The 8,761-nt window shown below is 40.9% G+C and overlaps 3 non-coding genes and 1 pseudogene across 3 annotated transcripts; 3 read left to right on the forward strand and 1 right to left on the reverse strand.

The window, feature by feature from the left end:
• Nucleotides 1–223: 223 nt before the first annotated feature.
• Nucleotides 224–296, reverse strand: Trnar-acg (transfer RNA arginine (anticodon ACG)). Its single transcript has one exon. It is a non-coding gene; the product is annotated as a tRNA-Arg (tRNA).
• An 879-nt stretch (nucleotides 297–1,175) lies between these two features.
• Nucleotides 1,176–8,316, forward strand: LOC100715566 (SUMO-conjugating enzyme UBC9-like; annotated as a pseudogene).
• On the forward strand, nucleotides 1,206–1,294 carry Trnay-gua (transfer RNA tyrosine (anticodon GUA)). Its single transcript is given in 2 exon segments — nucleotides 1,206–1,242; nucleotides 1,259–1,294. It is a non-coding gene; the product is annotated as a tRNA-Tyr (tRNA).
• Trnaa-agc (transfer RNA alanine (anticodon AGC)) lies at nucleotides 1,410–1,482 on the forward strand. Its single transcript has one exon. It is a non-coding gene; the product is annotated as a tRNA-Ala (tRNA).
• Nucleotides 8,317–8,761: the final 445 nt, after the last annotated feature.

Below are 8,761 nucleotides of genomic sequence, written 5' to 3' on the forward strand. Positions count from 1 at the left end.
GATTACAGAAGCCAGCAGCTGGGGATGCAGGCGGCTCCCACAGGCCCGGCGGGAACCCACTTCCGGGTTTCCCTCCGCGCCGGCCGGAGACCTCACACAGGCTCCGCGGCTCTGAGCGCGGGTTACACTACCCAGATATGACTGCTAGCATTTGTAGTTTAGGGAGGGCGGGGTGGGGAACACTGGCGATCTTTAATTTTAAAAACCTCGGGTGACAAAAGCACGAGCCAGGCAGGAGTCGAACCTACAATCTTCTGATCCGTAGTCAGACGCGTTATCCATTACGCCACTGGCCCCTTGTGGAGTAAAGCCTAAGGGGCCTTCATGACAATCTGACAAGTCCGTACTTACAGTCACCCTGATGGCAACGCCAGCTGACAAAGAAAACGTGTGACAGGTAGCCGAGGGGGCCCACTGGGTCTCACAACTTTCGACCACCCTAGGTCGAGACACTGGAGTTAAAGAGTCGTTTCCGACAGCTCAGGCTCAGACGCCGCGCTACGTGGTCTTTTTGCGCATGCACACAACAGCATTCTGGTTTAGACCCGGCGCCGCGCTTTTGGGGTTGCGCATGCTCAGTATCGTCTTGGCCAATGGGGGCCGCATTTGGACTCTTCTATGTGGAATTGCAAGGGCACAGACGACTCTCGAGTCCCTCCTATAGTTCAACTGATAGAGGGTAAAGTTGTGGCTACAACCCTTGGCAGGAAAAGTGGCTAGGTTGCTTTCGACTCTGGCTGAAGGAAGACGTATGTTTTGTCTCGGCGGCCTAAGATTTCTAAGCCCCCTTTGGAGCGTCCATGTCTATTAGCCAATACGTCCCGCAGCGGACAACTTGGGCCTGCAACACCTCACGTGTGACACTTTTTGCCCCCCAGAGTGGGATGTCTCTTAGCAAACTCCAGGACCCTGCCCTTGCTCCTAAGCCTCTCCGGGTGTTTCCCGAGCTGCCGAGTCATACGGCCGGAACGAACGCTGCCACGCTGGTCCCCGATGCCGGCTCCTCAGGCCGCGGGCGACTGCTCCTGAGATCCGGGCCGCGACCGCGAGAGGAGGCCGTGAGGACAGGAGGGTCCGCGGGGAACTGGTGTCATGTTCTAGGACCGCAGCACTAGGGAAGAGAGCACCGTAAATGTACTCTAAGCTCGAATCCTACAACGTGATACGAGGTTAAGATGATAAGCCGGCACCGCTGCGTGCTGCCCCCTTCGATAGCTCAGCTGGTAGAGCGGAGGACTGTAGGCGCATGTCCGCGGACATCCTTAGGTCGCTGGTTCGATTCCGGCTCGAAGGAGAGACGGCTTAATTTTGCATTTTTAATGCGATCGAAAGCGCTTCCGCAAAATTTCTTGTGTTTCAGTGTTCTAACGCTTCTCTAGAGCAACAGATAGACCACCGCCCCTAGCGGTGGGGGATTAGCTCAAATGGTAGAGCGCTCGCTTAGCATGCGAGAGGTAGCGGGATCGATGCCCGCATCCTCCAATGTTTATTTCTTGACGTTTCTCTTTCAAAACTTTGGCATCAGCCTGAACTCTATCTGAAAAGTCAGACATCAAATAAAAATAAGGTGATAGTAAGGATATCGCTTTGTAAAACTTCCATGCAAGCCATGGTGGGTGCTGGTTGTGCTAATGTAAGTATTTCGAACTCTTTTGTTTGGCGAAATTCACATTAGTTTTCTTTCACAACAGCAACCAAATGCCGTAATATCTATTGCCTCTCCGACTTCCATTGTAATTTCTGTTTAATGTCTATAACTTCAGCCGCGCATAGTTAGGGGAAACCCGCAGACAGAAACACAACAAGAAACAGAAAACATGGAAAGGGACGCTGACTGAAGTTTGCTAAACTGAGCAAAGAGACTTTTGTGATTCATCTCCCTCCAATAGATAGAGTGCGCTCTTCAGGCAGAACCAAGGGGGACAGGCCAAGGCAAGGAATACCTGGAGAGGAGATAAAAGGGCAGTTTGCTTTTAGAATTCGATTCTACTGTCAGTGTCCTAGGAACTAGCAGCCAGCGCCAAGAGAAAATTAACTGGCAAATAGTTCCACCTAGGACTCCTCTTGAGTGCAACTTTATTTAAAACAAACAAACACACACACACACACACACACACACACCTTCCAAGATCCAGAGCCTGGACTGAGCATACACAAAGATTTTTTTATAGTAATGAATTCTCTCAACCATAATTTTGTGAAATAGTCATCCTATTAAAGCCATCCTGTTGCTCAGAACACAAATCTTCCAGACAACAGCAGAATTATGAACATTTTTGAAGATTACAGTAAATAATTAGTAATTCTTTACTTTTTTTTATACTATAAGGTCCTTGATAAATTATATGTTTTGTTACCATATGTTAGGGGTTTTGTTTATTTTTTGTTTTTGTATAACTTTCTGTGGGTTATTGCTATATCTTCCTTTTTTCTATTTTTATTTCATATTCAATATAGTTTTAGGATCAAATGTATGTGAGTCACTTAAAATATATAATTATGTTCATGAAAACACATTTTAAAGAAAAAAAATCCTTTTAACTGTGACAAAATGGATAAGAAATATGTACTAAGGCCCAGGAACAAGAATGACTATACCAGGACCCCCAGGTGGAACACCAGTGCTTGTGGTGGTTGACACCAGTCAGAACTCAAACATGTCAAAGTCACCAGCCCATGTGGGGATTGGAAATCACATAAAAAGTTCGAAGCTGTAAATAGGGAGGTAGTATTGCATAGTGGTTAGTCATGGAACCTATGAAACTTGATGCCTGTTTTGGCTTTGCTACTCTGCACTATATGACCTTGTGGCCTAATATTTAGTTACTTCCGTTTCCTCATTTGTAAAATAGGGGTGCTAGTAATGGTCACTTGCTTTTAATAAAGATATTACTTGTAAATTTCTTAGTATCTTAAGGTAAGCACACACAATAAGCATTAGCTCTTATTGACACAGGAGAAAGAGAAGGGAAAGGAAGAAGGCAGTGAAGGAAGCAGGAAAGAGAGAGGAAAGGGCATAAACATTAAGTACCATTTTCTTGGAAAATGCAGAGCCTGAGACGTATTTCAGCACCTCGAGGCCTGGTTAACCATGCCTTATTATGCTGCTGGAAAGGTGGTGGTTGGATCTAATAGACCTACTGTGCAAGGAAAGTAGAACAACCCTAAAAACTCAGAGTGATGGATAAATGCATTATGGTATTACCATGTAATCGAATATGTATAGCTATTAAAAGTATATTTGGGCCAGGGGTATAGCTCAGTGGCACACTGTATTTAAGAACTTGCACCTAGGCATAGTATCAGCACTCTGGGAGTCTGGGCAAGAGGATTACAAATTCAACTGCACCAAAGTAATTTAGCAAAACTGCTAAATACAGCTCAGAGTGAGGCCCTGGGTTCAATCTCCAAATACTGAAAATCAAAGAAAAAAAAAATCTACGTGAGGAAGGATTAATAACTGAATTCTAAGCAAACCAAGTACTTATGGAGCAATATAAATAATAACATAAACAAGCATAAATTACAAAAACTAGGAAATGCATTAAAATGTTAACAGTAGTAATTAATCTTTTTCCCTAAAGTTTCAAAATACTTTGTTTTCTGAAATAAATATTATTTTTAACTGGAAATATAAATGACTAAAAGTTTAACAACTAATATGTATTTAATACTTTCTACAAGCTAAATGCAGTTCCAAGTACTTTAAATGTATTAACTAATTTACTTTTCTCATAAAACAGCAGGGCCAATGACTTCAGTAATGAACTTTATTGAACATTTAAGAAAAATATGTCAATTGAAAAGAGAGGCCTTCCCAACTCATTGTATAAAGTCAGCATTACCCTGATAACAAAACCAAGTAAATACAGTAGAAAAGAAAATTATAGATCGGTATTCCTCATGAATAGAAATGCAAAAATTCTCACCAAAATTTTAGCCAATTAAACCCAACAATAGATTAAATACAGGAAAACAAGTCATGTACAAGTGGAATTTAGCCCAGGAGTACAGGACTAGTTCACCTTCAAAAGTCAATGTAATTTGCCATATTAAACAGACTAAAGGAATATTTGACCAAATTCATTGTCTATTCCTGATTTTTATACTGTCAGCAAACTCGGAAAGGAAGGGAATTTCATCAACCTGATAAGAGACATTGATGCCATGAAGCCAACATTATACTTACTGGTTAAAGACTGAACGTATTTCTCCTCAGTTCAGGAACAAGACAAGGATATCAGTTCTGGGTTTTCAGCAGTAACCAGTGTAATAAGACAATAAAAATGAAGTAATATATCTAAATTAATTTTAAAAAGAACTATTTTATTTTTTAAAATACTGATTACATATTGAGATGATAATATTTTAGATGTTTTGAGATTAAAGAAAATATATTAATAGAATTAATTTAATTTCTTTCTTTTTTAGGGTTGTTTTGTTTTGTTTATTTTTCCCAGCACAGAGAATTGAACACAGGGCTTTCACATTGAGCTACATCCCCAGTCTATTTTTGTTGATTATTGTGAGACAGGGCCTCCCTAAGTTTCTGAATTGACCAATTTGGACTTCTACTTGTAATGCTCCTGCTTCTTCCTATCACAGTGCTAGAATTACAGGCACGTATCCTCACACCTGGCTTTCTTTGCAACTTTTTGAATATGATTGCTAGAAAATTGAAAAGTCACATATGATTCATATTTGTCATTCATTACTAATATTTGTCATCTCATTTCTTTGGGAAGTCCAGTTTAAAGATATGGGCAGGAGCCAAATCACATCAAACCTTTGGGATCACAGTGATTAACGGCTTTATCATAGTTTTAATGTGATGATTTATGGAATTTAAATAATGAGTGACATATGAGGAATAGATTTCAGAAAGCAAGAGTGAATTAGAGAAAGCACTTAGGAGGCTGGGTACTGCGAAGAGTGTGGTATGAAAGGGTTTCTGGACCCAAAAGAGAACTTTAGACACGTGCCATTGGTAAGACCTTGGGCTAAAGTTTTTGCTACTTGTTGGGACAGTCACTGTTTAATTCTGGCATGTGAATTATGCCAAGAAGTGTTCAGAGGAAAGTACACTGTGTTAGCTTTTTAACATTTCCTCAGATATCTTTATGATCAAGTAAAATTTATAAACAACAGATTTGAAGAAGGAGCAATACAAAAGCTTTCAATTTCAGTTTATTACAAACTATTTAATAAAAGAAATGCCAGTGTTAGTTTCTACGTGTCTTACTAGTTAGTTCATTTCTCCATGATTTTCAATTTCATAACGTTTCTTTTATTAAAACTTTTAAAATTATATATCCAAACTGTCTGTTACCAAAAGACAGCTAAATTAAAAAGATTAACAATGTAGCTACGAGGAAACTGCAAAGTATTTTGTGGATGTATGAGTCACATCCTTGGTGTAAGGAAATGGTCTGAGTCGTTTTACTGGAGAGAGGGGTTTTGGTCATGTGTGTTTTTTCAGTAACTTTTAGTAGTGGGGATTGAACCAAGGGCTTGCATATGCTAGGAAAATGCTCTACCAGTGAACTATATTCCCAGCTTCAGTGACTTTTAGACTTGTTCTGTAGAGGCAAATTCATAAGAAAAAACAATATTAAAAGTACTTTTTTGAAGCATCCCCTGAGTTATAGGAGACCAAAGGAAATAACATGATACTTCAACATATGTTTCTTGTTGAGAGATGCATTATATCTGACAGGACTAAGACGCAGAGCCTGGTACTTAGAACACCAGCTCACCTAAATTTCAAATGAGGTATGGTGAGGGCACCAATCAAATGTGGTGCCCTCACTAATCAAGGGAGGGAATGATGGGTGGATAGGTATTTCAGAGAGAACTAAAAACTTTGTTGCTTTAATTTAAAATGACCTAACTCATTTTAACATGATATTAAAATAATTTTCAGGAGATTTGATGGAGGCTGGAGTTTAACCTGAAAGTCTTGATTTACTCATGTCCTAGTTTTCTAGCCTTTCTAAACCTCCTTCAGCAATCCCCCAACTCTGTGCCTTTTTTTATTCTCTCCTATTTTTAAGAATTTAGTCAACCATCAGCTTTCTTATTTCTATTTGATACAAGAAAACCAAAAATGTCCTTCCTACCTTAAAGGTTGAACCACAAGCAACATCAGTTTTCCAACTGTTGCCTTCTTTCCCTCTGTGCTCTGCACCATTGCTTTGCTTTAAAGTGTATCTATTTTTCTGTTTTCTTCGGCCTTCCTCTTATCTGACTATACATCCTATTGGATTTGAGGAACATATTGTTGAGCTAAGGATGTTCTGGAATCTTCAGGAAGATTACTACCCCTAATACCAATTTGCAGAAGCATTTCTAAACCTCCTGTGCCTAGAAGGCTCTAACCTATTTTGGAAGTTAGGAAAATAACTGCTATTGCTTTTCTATTAAGAGGCCAACGTGGGTTCACATCACTCTAGTAACAGAGTGCAGAATTCACAGAAAGAAAGTGACCCAATCCCTATTGGAGAATCCTTCATATACATTTTTGATGTTCTCCAAAGATTTTTTATATCTCTGGTTATAAGGCCTGTTGTCCATGGGGGTAACCACTAGCCACATGTGACCATTTAAATATAAATTGAAATTAAATAAAGTTTGAAAATCATTTCCAGAGTTGCTTCATTACACACTGAAATACTGAGCAGCCACATATGGCTAAAGGTTGTACAGTACAAATAGGGAATATTCCTATCATCATAGGTAATTGCCTCATACTGCTCCATTCTAGTACACGGTGCTACAGCTTAGCAAGATCGCAGGCTCTGCAGTCAAAAGATGTTCTCTGAGTCTGCATTACAATTTTGCAACCATGTGACTCTGGACAACCACTTTGTTCAGCCACAGCTGGCTCCATGGCCATAATAATACCTTTTAGAAAGAGCTATTACACAAAGCAGTTGGTATGCAGTACGTGTTTATTACACTGCATTGTACTGATATAGAAGTAGAAGTAATTTTAGAATCCCCTTTTCTCTTTCCTGAGATAGCAGACTGAAGGTTTATTTTGTAATAAAGAATTTGACTGGCCTTTATCTCAACTTTCTCTGTCAGAACCTTTAAATCCTTAGATTTCCATTTGAGCCTTGATAATTTATGCAAATAAGCGACTTAGAAGGGGGCTTACCAGGACAGAAAGAGCAACTATGTGATTAGGATGTTGGGATTTTGAGCCATGGAATATCTGCTTAGCCTCCCAGGAGGCAGAGAGGGCTAGAGACTGAGGGCAATCCTGTGGCCAGTGATTCAATCAATCATGCCTGTGTAATGAAAACCAGATAAAATCTGGATGGAGAAGCTTAGAGAGAGACCCTGGTTACTAACACTGTTTCAGGGCATGGAGGGAAGTGTCAAGACAAAGGGAGCCCGGTGCCTCTGCTACCCGGACACAACAGCTGAGGCCGCCAGGGACTTCAAATTTGTCTGGGATCACCCTCAGCAGACTCACCCAAGAGAGCAAAGCTTGAAGGAAAGACCACCCATTTGGCTTTGTGGCTGTCCCTGCCAAGAATCCCGATGGCACAGTGAACCTGATGAACAGGGGGGTGCACCATCCCAGGGAAGAAGGAGATTCCCAGGGAAGGAGGCTTATTCAACCTGCAGATGCTCTCAAAGGTGATTATCCATCCTCACCACCAAAATGTAAATTTTAGCTGCCACTCTTCCACCTGAATGTGTACCCCTCGGACACAGTGTGCCTGTCCATCCTGGAGGAAGACAAAAACTGGAGGCCAGCCATCATGATCAAACAGATCTTACTAGGACTACAGGAACTTCTAAATGAACCAGACATCCAAGACCCAGTTCAAGCAGAGGCCTGCATTATCTACTGCCAAAACAGAGTGGAATATGAGAAAAGGGTTTGAGCACAAGCCAAGAAGTTTGCACCCTCGTAAGCAGTGGCCCTGTGGTTCTGCAGAAAGGAAGGGATTGGTTTGGCAAGAACTCCTTTACACCTTTTGCAAATCTAGAGTCGCTCACAGGGTCACTTGTCACCTGGGAGGGCTGGGCAATCGCCATCACCATTCCTGCCACTGGCATAAAGTTTTCATCCGCTGAATCACCCCATTTTCATAAGGATCTCTTCCTTCAGTCTTTTGTATTTCTGATTGCAATGTAAAACCTGCTTTTATTTTAATATTGATGTCAGTTTTTCAATTGCTGTAAAATTATACACCTTTGTACTTGGGTAAGTCCCCTAGGTGCTAGTCCTGTGCTCTCAGAGGCAGGCATGCTTCCTCAAAGCAGTCCTTAGCTTCTCTGGCTGGCTGTATGCAAAGAAAATCACTTGCCCCTCTGGCCCCTCATCCACTCTCCTCGGAACTTGGGCTGTGTTGCTTATGAGCCTCAGATCCAAAGTCAGCTAGTGTCTCAATTCTGCATCACTTCCTTTGTGTTTATGTGGCATTTTGTCTATGTTGCTGTTTATATATAAAATAATAATAAAAATACTCTGTCCCAGAGGACAATTGGTCCTGATTTCACTGGGAGAGGACAGAGAAGTTTCACATTTGTGAATGCCCAACCAGACCTTGCTGTTTGTTTCTTTTGACTAATCTTAATTCATACTACTATTTTTTCCTCTAATAAAATTGTAATCATAACTATAGTACTTTCTTAAATTCTGTGCTACTGTAGCAAATCATCAAGTTGAAGAAGCAATGAGAACCCCCAATTTATTGACAGTTGTTCAGCTTGCAGAGAACCTGGGGCCCCAGAGTTTGCTGGT

This window comes from Cavia porcellus, unplaced genomic scaffold (genome assembly GCF_034190915.1).
Source record: "Cavia porcellus strain 051 isolate PalLab524CR breed Dunkin Hartley unplaced genomic scaffold, mCavPor4.1 scaffold_10, whole genome shotgun sequence".
NCBI lineage: Eukaryota > Metazoa > Chordata > Mammalia > Rodentia > Caviidae > Cavia > Cavia porcellus.